A 12,821-nucleotide genomic window follows, 5' to 3' on the forward strand; every position below is an offset into this window, starting at 1 on the left:
TATATATATATATATATATATATATATATATATATATATATATATTATATACTATACTATGATAACTGGCAGTAATATACATATATACGAATGCAGCTTTGTTTTGGAAATTTCAGTTTCACTTATTGAACAAACACTCTTGGTAGGGTCTTCTTTTATAATGCCTAACATCATTTTTTATGTTTTTAAATATTTTCGCGATAAAATTACGACCTGTATTATCACCATTTGTCATTTTATCGTGCCTGAATGTGCGAAATGTCAGCTCTATGATTAGAAAACTTTAGTCGTTAATTCAAAAATTAATTATAATCTCGATATTTTTGTTTTAGGATTTTTGAGTAAAAAATATCTCAGAAACGTACTCTTAAAAGGCGATTTGGTATAATTACAGGAAACTGTAAATAAAAATATATTAGGAATATAAATAAAATTAACCATCACGTTTTATGTTTACCATATATTATTACATTGTATAATAATTAAATTACATTGTATTAAAATTTTACTTTATTTTACAAAAAGCATCATATCTCAAGGAGAACAAGAAAATCCAAATAATATCAATTTAATGTTATATTGATCAAATTTATGTTATTTTTTTGGTCATGATAAAACTCGATCTTAGATGATTTAAGAATGACTTTATATATAAAATTATTCTTAGATTATCTGAAATCGAAATTTTTATCAAAAAAATGGCATAAATTCGGTCAATATGACAGTCAAATTGACAGTATTTTGATTTTCTTGTTCTTCTTGGAATCTTATGCATAACTTTAATCTATGGAATAGTTTATTAAAATTATCAGCTTTAACTCAAGTCGACACGTGTCGTCAAAAGTAAAAAGCATTCATTAAATATATTTGTGTTTATAAAAACATAATATTGCAAGGCCATTTACGTTTATAATCGCTTATGTCTTGTAATAATACATATAAATAAAAATTCTGCAAAGAAGGAAGCAATCTAATCTAGATTATCTGTATGTTTATTTTGTCACGCAGTACTTTTGTTAGTTCATATGCATTTACTTTAGCCTTCAATATAATAAGTATCTTACAGTGCAATTCTCATAAAGTTTCCATCTGCAAAAACTATTTCTGAAATTGTTATAAAAAGTATTAAAACACATTTGTATCTCGTGCGGCGAAAAGTTAATTTAAATTATTAGCTGATCCGGAAAACTATGACGAAAACGCTACAGATAGCGATGACACCATTATTGATCATTGGCTCGTTCTGTAGTTTGGGCTTATTTGAATATCCTTTTGGACAACCTAGGCCGTATCTTTCTTATCTGTATGCCTTTGTCACATGGAGCTTTTTTACATTTTCTGTTGACTATCCATATCCAATTTACTTAATTGATTGGAATACTATAATAGAGTGGAAGACAAATATAATATTTATCAACGTGATTACGTCAATACTTGTTAGCTGGTTTCGTTTTAAGGTAAGAGTTTTAAAATATAATCTCTAATATTATTTGATTTTTTTAAATTCCTCAACTTTTGTAGATGAAAATTTCTTATAAAATAGACACATAATATAAGATAGCAACTTTTCTGCTAAATTAATAAATGTTATCTGTTAGTTGCACCATGAATTTATGCTCTAGAGTTAAGAACTATTCAATGGAAAATTCATTATCAGATTGTGATTATAATCATTATAAAAAAAAGATTTTAGAATTTAGATTTTTTTAGTTTTATTGAAATGACTCTTTAAATCTTATTTGTTATTTTTTGTTATTTAATAAGTAAATATTTGGTAATAAATTGTGAATGTAGTGATAGAGAGAGATCGTATTAATAGAAAAATACGGAATATACTGAATTCATTACAAAAGTTAAATTTGATAATCATAAAATCGTAAGACGCGCTACTCGTATGAGATGATGTATTCGTGATACTCACAAACAAGGATTGGACCGAAACCAAAACTGATAAAACGAATTATAATCATTATTTTTATCAGATTGAAATTAATAACCGGACCCAAATATTGTACAGACTACTGGACCGATATGATAATCGAATCGAAAATGATTTTCGATTCAGTTTCAGTCCAATTTTCGATTCGGATTTTTTAACTTCTTCGGTTCGATTATCAAGTCAATGATTGTCTAACATAGCGACTTATATTAGGAGTCTTAAAGAGCAATATTACAAGATATTATAAGAATGTAACTTTCTTATTTCCTTGCTTGATTATGATAATTTGCCTAAGATTAATATTATTTTATAGAAAATTATCAACAGGCTGTAACTAGTTGAAACTCTGCAAATTGTTAACGTTGATATAGAAGATAAATGTGCAGCAAAGAAAAGAAAGAAATGATTATAATTTTTACATATTTCCTGTTCCAGATTACTTATTAGTCTCTATTAAAAATTTATTAAAACGAATTATTAAATATACCCCAGCTGTAATTAAAGTTGATGAGTGTATTAGGGCAGAAACAGGGGTGGAAACCGCCATTACTAAGGGCAATCACACAGAAAAGGGGATTCGGGCCTTTTTAGTAATCACTAACTTATTAATAATATGGTATTATTGAAATCCTCCCATCACGAAATATAATCAAATCTCATCTGCCAATTATTATCATTATTCTTATTGTTATCGAAATCCAAACCTCTCCAATCTGATTACATAATATCGTTATCATAGCTGAATTATAAGATAGATAATTATAAGATAGATAATTATGATAATATATAACTATAATAAAATATAATAACTAAATATAATAACTAAAAGAATATAATAATTAAACAATAAAAAATTAATTCTAAACCATCCCATCCTACTAAAATTCTGATTACATTAGGACTAACAATTATTAAAATTATTGATAAACAGTAATAAATAATTAAATTGATTTATATACTTTTCTATATCTATATAAACTATTCTATATAATATAATTAGTAAAGAAATTAATAAATCTAATAAATAACAAAGAAATTCAGTCAAACAATATAATAAACTTTACATTTATCGTAGTAAACTCAAAAATTATTCACTAAAAATAATTATTAAATCTAAATAATAAAATCTTATCCTTACACTTAATATTTCTTTTAAGAATGTTCCTTTCAATAAATGTGAATTTTTATACCTATGCAATTTATGCTTATTGTATTATCTTTTTCTACAATAAATAATCTTAACACTCATAATCGATAACAAGAAAAAAACTGAAATCTAAACGGTTACGATTATCATTGAACTTTCCGATCCTGAACCAAAAAAGACTGAAAAAGATTTTAAAAAGACCGAAATTGTTATCGGTAAAAGAACTAGAACTGGAATCAAAACAAAATTGGATACAATCTCTGATTGTGATGTAATCGGACTGAAATTTTATTATTATTTCAGTCTCTGCTCGAAAAGGTACTTCTAATATGAAATAAATTATACCCGAATGAAAATTGTTACTGAAGTACAAATGTTATTATACAGCCGGTCACAGAAAGGTTGCAACACTTTTTTTTCGATAGATTTCGGAATGTAGTCTATTCACCAAGCGATTGGTTCTTATTTGTAGATCCTAGAATAAGAACCAATCGCTCGATGAGCAAGCTGCATTTCGAAATCCATCGAAAATAAAGTGTTGCAACCTTTCTGTGATCGGCTGTACAATAATAAAAAGAATAAATATGCGAAATAAATATAGCTTGTTTCTGCGATGCTTAGTCCCAATTACATGAAGACCAGTTTTGGGTACAATGCATCGCATGCTCATTTTGCCCACACAGACTGTGCTTGTTTTTCAAAAACATTAAATAAGATTTTTTAATTGCAATACTGATATATTTTGCGCTTTATTATCGATTTCTTGGGGTATCTTATATTATGAGTACAATTGTTTGATTTTGCGATTTGTTCACTGTTTATATTGCTCACTTTTTTCCAGATTTCAGAAAAAATAATATATGAATTAAATTTTACATAACAGTATCTTAAAGCTTATTAAATTTTTTTAAAATTTTCTTAATTTAATTTTCTTTAAAATGACCTATTATTCTTTTAAATTCTGCCTATAGATCTATTATTCTTTTAAATTCTCCTATAGACCTTCAGCATTTACCCAAAATGAATTCGGTATATCGTAACAGGGGCTTTCCTTCTAATTATTTCTTTTATTGATAGCATTAAGGAAACTTGATCTCACAATTATAGTCAAATACAAATTTATAATAGGTTTTCGAACAGATTATTTTCAATATTTATATTATTATTTATTGTAGACAAAATATGTTTGTTAAAATTAATATTTGTATTTATATTATTTTTCTAAAGTTAGTTTTTAACATAATTTTTTTAAATCTTTTGTTTTAAATAATCAAATTTCAATGTTTACGTTTATTTATCATATTTTCCATACATTGCAATACAAATTTGTATTCAATATAAAATTATAATATAATAGTTATTTCTTTTTACATCGTAATTGATCATTCTAATTTATTAAAGGAATTGAAAATGAGCTTGCATAAACTTTCCATAGTAGATGATACGTTGGAAGCACTCGGTGCACCAAGGGAATACCAACGGCTGCGTAACTGGATAATTCGAATAATAATCGGATGGATTGGATACATTTTTTCTGACTTAGCAATAACTATGTATTGGCATTTTTTTTATTGGCATGACGTAAAAATCGTTGATATTTATATAATATTCGTTGAAAATTATCCGGGATATGTAATTATCTTAAGTGTTCTGATTTCTGGAACTATTTTTGGGTTAGTATACATGTGAACATTTACTTCGTAAGCTATTTTTTGTTGAATGTGCATCAAAATGTTTAGAGATCTAAAATTCTTAAAGATCTTTTAAACTTATTTAAATATACTTTAATAATTTATTTTAAATATACTTTAATAATTTTAAATACATTTATCAGTATTAGCATTGCATTTCTAAAGAATATAATTATAAGCTATACTTGATGTAAAAAGTAATAAAAATTTATTTTTGTCATATATGGCAATAAGTATATGTAAAATATAATAAAACATAAAAAAACAAATAATAAAATTCGAATTTAATCTGACTTTGATTATTTATTAACGCAATTAAAAGATGCGCACATAATGCATACATGTATCTTAATTTTAATGAAAGACATTATACTGTAAAATCTCTTTCAATTCAATCTTCTTTCCAATTCAGATACACAAGCTTCAAATTTCATCAAGTCAATGATCGTTTACATGTACTTTATTTTGATTTTTTCGAAAATGATGCCAATTATAGACGAAGCAGCACTATTTTAATGCGTCGACAGATAATAGAAGTTAAGGATATCAAACAATATATATGGATTCTAATGTAAATTTTTAAATAAATTACTGTGTACGCGCGCATGTATATATATGTATATATGTATACAGTGTGTATACATATATATTCATTTTAACTTTCGCATCGTAATGTCCTGAAAAGTATAAAAAAATGTTGTAAAAATGTTTTTGAAATTATTGGTTTTTTTATATCTTTACCTTAATATTTTTATGTGCAGAATGATTAGAGAAATCATTTTATAAAAAAAATCATATAATTTTGATAAGAAATATAATTGCATTTTAAAACGCGAAATCGATATTCATATCTTTTATGTTTCTCTACTTAGAAAAAAAATAATGTGACCAAAATAGGCCTCTCGAAAGAATCCCACTTTTATCTGAAATAATTTTCCTATCTTTTCGAGATGTTTTGAAACAAAAATTAAAATGGAATATGCTATACAAGATGATTCACTTAAATCGAACATCTTGAATATTTCGCTTATTTTTGATGGTAAAAAAATGTTTCAAACGAAAGTGGAACGGTTTCGAGAGGGACGCATTTTGGTCATGTTGTTTTTTTCTAGGTGAATCAAAAAGATATAAAAATCACCTTCACTTTTTTAAATGGAGTTGTATAATTTTTTTACATAATATGATTCCTCTAATTATTCTGTATATAAAAGATATTTTACATTTTATTCTGGCACATATTGATATAAAATGTTAACTAACTCGTAAACTATTAATTTTTTGATAATCGTATTGTATTTTAATGCTTTTGATGAAAGAAAACATCGTTGCTTTAAAAAAATATGTATGCAAATGGATAATTTTTTAAATAAGCAACTATGTGTTTTCTTTCCACCAACTGATTTATCTCATTATTCTATTCGTAAAAGTATTAAAGTTAATACTTTTATAAACGAAAGGTTAACTGTGTGAAATTCATACATTTTGTATCGATCGGGTATTAAGATTATAGTTTACATTGAATTCTATGATAAAAATATATTTTGCTTAGTACTTCTCGTAGATACGTGTCTTAAGGTTTAATTAATTATGATTTATTATATAGGCATGTTCATTTACAATTATGCTTTATATCACGCAAACTAAACAAAGTGTTCAACATACAAATGTCACTATATATATTTCTATACACATTACAAACTACTACCTTTGGTATCTATATACATTGCATTCTTAAGAATATACCTAATATGAGAGAAAAAGTATGGCTATTTCAACATATTTTCCTCTATTTAGATGCAAATTTTATTTTCATTCTATATAGCATCTTATTTTTCACATTAAACTACATATGTCAAACTGTTTATTATAAGGTATAGTAGAATTAAAAAATAATATAGTAGAATTAATAATTTATACTAAATAATAAAATAATAAACATAAGCAACAATTTTGCAGAAATATAATTATACATATTGTTAAGTTATTACCGAAATAATATATTCTTACTTATTGAATGTAAAAATTTTTAATTTTACAAACTTTCATATTGTACAAAAATTTCTATTAAAATATTTCAGATGAACGAGACAGTAATAATTCTTCAGAAATTATCCAATTATGATCTTGATGAGGACTTACGTGAACAGGTAAATAATTATAACAAAATTTTAATTATTCTGTGCGTCATTTTACTAGCGCTCTGGAAATTCGGACACTTGTATAAATTTTATCGAATGATTACGTAAAAAATTGAGACATTATACATATATATGTATATGTAAAATTGTGCAATTGTATTATATTCTTATATATTTTAAGATATTTATGCACACTATGTACTAACACCATGATATGAGTAGGGATATAAGCTAGAAAAATTTTATAAATCCTTTTTTATTTTATATATCAAAAGTGAATATTTGATCTATTTATATTATCAATGTTATATATATAGAAAATAAACATTATGCATTTTGACATATAAAATTAAAAATAATTTACAAAACTTTTGCAATTAGCGTTAATATAAGTGCAAATAGCAAGTACTTGAAATACATAAAAGAATACACTATTAAATTCATATAATATTTTAAATTGAATTATATTCAATTTGAAATATTTTCAATTAAATTTCTACTGATGTCTCTACTGATTTTTCACAAGATGCTTTTAACTTAATTAAAATAATGGAATTAAATGATTCAACTCAAGAAAATATATTGAATTGGTCTCAAATTTAATTATTAATATAATATTATTTACATTGAATCTGAAAAATTGATTGATTTTGATGCATATTGAAGTTAAATGTATCAAAATGTTATTAACTTATGATTGGATTGCTCCTAATTGATGTCCAAAGAGATAATACGTTTGATAATTTATAATTGGATATTGGATTTTTTATGCAGCTATTTTTTGCAAACATACACAAAATTGTAAATTTGCACAACTATGCAAATATGCAGAATATAAATAAAAATGCATTTTTAGAATGCTTTTGCAATAAGACAGATTTTTATTTTGATATTACTTTCCAATCTTTCTAAAAAAATATGAAATTGCATAAGAATCCGATGTCTATAAATTATAATAATATCTTAATTTCTTACGTAGCCATTTGTTAAAATTTATGCGAGCAATGTCCAAACTTTCATGAAAGATAGTATATGTCTAACATTTATAAAATTATTTATTTCAATTAGATTTTACAATTTATGTTGCAAATAAAACTAAAGAAGATAAAATTTGGCATCGGACTTTTCTATTTTGGGTATAATTGCATTTGCCAGGTATGATTTACAGTGAATAAAAGCGTATAATAAACGTATACATATATACATGGGTCGTTTGATAAGTTTGGTAAATTTCCATGAAATGGCACTACAATCCATTTGATGACGCGACATCTCGAAAGATCCACTCTTCGAACCCCTTCAGGCCAAATTTCAGCCAGAAAGAACGCATAGTTCATGTTTGGTAGTCATTTGAAGCGAGATTGACGTGTAAAAAAGTGCTCTTCCATCAAGACAACGCGCCGTCCCACAAGTCGACCGTTGCAAAGACAAAACTACGAATTGGGCTATGAATTGATTCCTCATCCACCCTATTCTTCGGATTTGGCCCCGTGTGACTTCTTTCTGTTCCCAAACTTAAAAACTTGGCTCGGTGGAAAGAAATTCTCATCAAATGAGGAAGTCATTGTCGCCGTCAATGAGTTGCAGACTTTGAGACAGCCTACTTCAAATGACTACCAAACGTGAACTATGCGTCCTTTCTAGCTGAAATTTGGCCTGAAGGGGTTCGAAGAGTACATCTTTCGAGATGTCGCGTTATCAAATGGATTGTAGCGCCATTTCATGGAAATTTATTAAACTTATCAAACGACCCACTAATAATACGACATTATAATAGAACAAATTTACATCCAATCCAAAGATATTAGTAAATTAATATCTAATATCTTATAAATATAGCAACATAACATTGGAATCGTTTCTCAATTAACTGCATTTGTATATTTTTCATTGTATATATTCAAAATCTTATTTTACATTAATTCTTTAAAATATTAAAAAACATATTTTCATTTCAAGTATAATGAAAACATATTTTTTCAGACATACAGCACAGCTTTGACCTTCGTTATGATTGTAATGCAGGTATATGTATAATCCATAATAGACCTTTTATTTTCTATAATTGCATGAGAAAAATGATTTAATTATATATATATATATATATATATATAGTTTGATATCAATGCACATACAAACTATTTCGAAATTCATAAATCAGAATATCACAGTAAGTTTTCGAAAAATTAATTTAAAAAATTATTGATGACATTTCTGATAAAAAATGATTAGTAACATTATAACAAGTTTCTTTTAAAACAATGCTGGGATTTACTTGCACATTTCGATCAATTCTCAACTTGATTCTATCTTTATTTCATCAACCCACGAGTAGCCTAAATGCCGATTAGCTGCTTGCGGGTTGATGAAATAAGGGTAGGAACCAAGTTGAGAATTGGCCGAAATGTGTATCATATTGTATCATATTGTACTTGTCATATTAAACTCTTAGATTTCAAAAAACTATTGCTTTAAATAAAAATTCATAAGTAACTTTTTTTATTTAATTTTTTGAAAACTTTCTTATTATGGTATTCTAACTTGCGAATTTCGAGACTTCTGTACACAGTTAAATGCATTTTGATTAAAACAAATACTTCTGATTATTATAACAAAATTCAAGATTATTTTACAATTAGAATGTTTGATAGTCTATATTATATATAAAGACCAAATCATATTATATTATAAAAATTTGTTTAATATTTTTCAGTTCAATTTAACAGACTCCGTATACTTTGATTAGACATTATACGTAATATTATCATAATTCTGATGAATGTTAATTTTAGCTGACCCTGTCAGTTTGCTTACTTTATCAACGTTTTATTGAATAAATATATAGATAATATGTATGGCTTTATTATTTTATTAATGATAAAATATATTTATTAATAATTGCACAGATATGCAGATAAACCACTATCGTGTGTACGACAGTTTTTTTAATAAACATGTATACTAATTGTAAGATATTTTATGTGTAATGAAAAATAAAATGCTAATATGTATATCACTCTTCAATTTTTTAGTCTTGTTTTTAATCTCTAAGTTGCCCAATTCATAATCATTATTAGCATTTTATTATTATTAGCGTTGCAATTCTAAAAAATTATAAAATAATCAAAATGGAAAAATAAAAGCTTTTTCTGTTGTATACAGCAATAGATATAAAATATAATAAAACATAAAAAACAAATAACAAAATTCTAATTTAGTCTAACTTTGATTATTTATTAATGCAATTAAAATATGTTCATGTAAGATAAAATCACTAGTTGTGGATCACTCTTAAAAAAAAAATGTTTTTATGCAGAATTATATCGAAAAATTAATAAATATTTAATAATTATGATTGATAAACATTACATTATAAATGGTTTTATTTCATTTCATTATCATTTATAAATTTCATTTTATAAATTTTAATTTGAATTAAATAAAGTAATGACAATTCCATCCACAATTAGACCCCATGTATTAATTCACTACACTAAATGCTTTAGTGGCATTTTTGATGGCATTATTGCATCCTGTAAGAATAATAAAATTAATTGATTTGCGCATGTATATCATAATATATATAACGAAATTATTATTCACATTAATTCTAGGGTCTAATTGTGAATCATGATGCAATTTTAACATATTCAAGTTTATTTAAAATCAATAACAATTAAAAATCAATAATAATCAAAATTACAATAAAAATTAATAAAAATTAAACATGTTTTTTGTTTATGGTTACGCCATTCTTTTAACAGATTTTATTTATATTTGCATGAATTTCTTTACATGTTTACTTATTTTTATATCTACCTTCACATGTTTTACTTACTTTTATTTTCAAACCAAGGAAACCCAATGAACATTCAAAGAATATTGTTTCGTTAAAACACAAATTGTATTTCGTTATCGCTGTCGTAAGAAACCTTTTCTTATATATTTTTATTGAATAAAATATTTAATATTGAATTTCATCGACCATATATGTGAGTACACAAATCAATATAGAATCAATGCCTTTAACGGTTTTAACATGAACAAAATGTTGTTATCGAATATAATTTTATTTTAAATTGCTTTTTATTCTATTGCTTGGTTTAGTTTAATACTAGTTTTATACTTTATTGCAAACCCCAATTGTTTCGACTTTTTTATACGGTTCTTTTTTTATACGCATTCACTGTGTAAAAAGAGTTTTCTAGGTGTGATAAACAAAAATAATAGGACTATAATATTATTCTAAAGATGATAACAATCAATTAAAAATATTTACATACTTATATGATAACTAATATTATGAAATGTAATGATAGCAATATAAAAATAGAATATTTTGATTTAATAAAAAAAATGTGTTTTTAAATTACTTTTTATTTAACTTGAGTTAATTTAATTTTAATGTAACTTTGAGTTAATTTTTTGTTTTTCTATTTGACTTTTAATTTAACTAAATGAATTTTATAAGTATTAATCTTAACTTAATCTAGTTTAAAAAAAATATTAATTTATAACCTTTTAATTGTAATGATATTAATGCTCATTGACCTTTTTCAATTACGCGTATCTTGAAATTAAATTTGATGCAAAAAAAACGCCCCCGGGTGGGCTCGAACCACCAACCTTTCGGTTAACAGCCGAACGCGCTAGCCGATTGCGCCACGGAGGCACATGAATCTAGGTCATCGTTCTCTCAAAAATGAAATACGATAGATTGCACTCGTTCGTCTTTCATTAAAAAATATTTATCAATAATCTATTTAAATGTACTACATTACATAATTATCTTACAAGATCTATTCGTATAAAACCAAAATTTATATTCTTAGATGTTACCTTATATTTACCAAAATTTGTATCCTTATATATTTATTTCACTTTTATTTGATACATAAGGTCTATTCGCGTTACATGTACTTTTTGCACTCAGCATCTTTGCTTTCTCTAGCTTTAAAGTCCGAATATGTATTTATCTTCTTTCAAATTCAAAAATTTTTAGAGATTTCAAGTAACGCGAACAAACCTATAATAAGCGCTCTATGACGAGTAATTTTTATATATATAACAATAATAATCGATTTAAAGCTAATAAGAGTTAACGCGAGAGGGAGTGCGCAATATTAATGTGGAATGATGACTTAACTCCATTTTTCTGTGATGTCTTCTTTATTCAAAGTATTGATTGAACGTTTCGACTTTCTTTGGAGACTTCCTCAGCAAACAATCATAATATAATATAGCTTGATAGTCCAGACACGTTCGACACTCCGAATCACAAATATGGAAATTAGATTTGATTAAATAACAAAATTTTTATAATTAATGAATTTAAGAATATTTAAAGCTTCTTAATACAATTAGAATCCATTAAACATCTACTTCAGACTTAGATACCTGTAGAATGACTTTTCTTGATAAACTAATCACTCATTTGCAGTGACCATTTCATTGGAAATCAAAGGATTCTCGTAGTCTCAGCTACAATCCCACAATTTTTCCAATTAAAGAGCTAGTGAAGAAAGATTTGGTTAAAAACAAAAAAAATGAACTTCAAATAGAAGAAGTTGAATAAAATTTTTTTTTAGAAGAAAATGAAGATGATCTTATTCTCTGACAAATGATTAAAGATATGAAGTACAAATTAAATGGGAGAAATTAGAGTCTGAAAGATCAAGTACGCATGTATTCATATATAATCAATATAGATACAACACTTATAGTCACAACACAGTGTTCTGCAGAAACACAAATATACTACCCATCATCAGCTCAAATTGAACATATTTTCAAATTGGTCCTTTTGTTCATTCACTTCTTTCAAATCATTTAAATTTTGATCGATCAAAAAATGTTACATATATATATATATATATATATATATATATATATATATATATATATTA

General features: G+C 25.3%; 1 protein-coding gene and 1 non-coding gene across 2 annotated transcripts in view; both read right to left on the reverse strand.

The window, feature by feature from the left end:
* The window catches only part of LOC105620138 (protein suppressor of forked), a 67,080-nt gene that overhangs the window by 15,882 nt on the left and 38,377 nt on the right, over positions 1-12,821 (reverse strand).
* Trnan-guu lies at positions 11,514-11,587 on the reverse strand. Its single transcript has one exon. It is a non-coding gene; the product is annotated as a tRNA-Asn (tRNA).

This window comes from Atta cephalotes, assembly GCF_000143395.1.
Source record: "Atta cephalotes unplaced genomic scaffold scaffold00024, whole genome shotgun sequence".
NCBI classification, from domain to species: domain Eukaryota; kingdom Metazoa; phylum Arthropoda; class Insecta; order Hymenoptera; family Formicidae; genus Atta; species Atta cephalotes.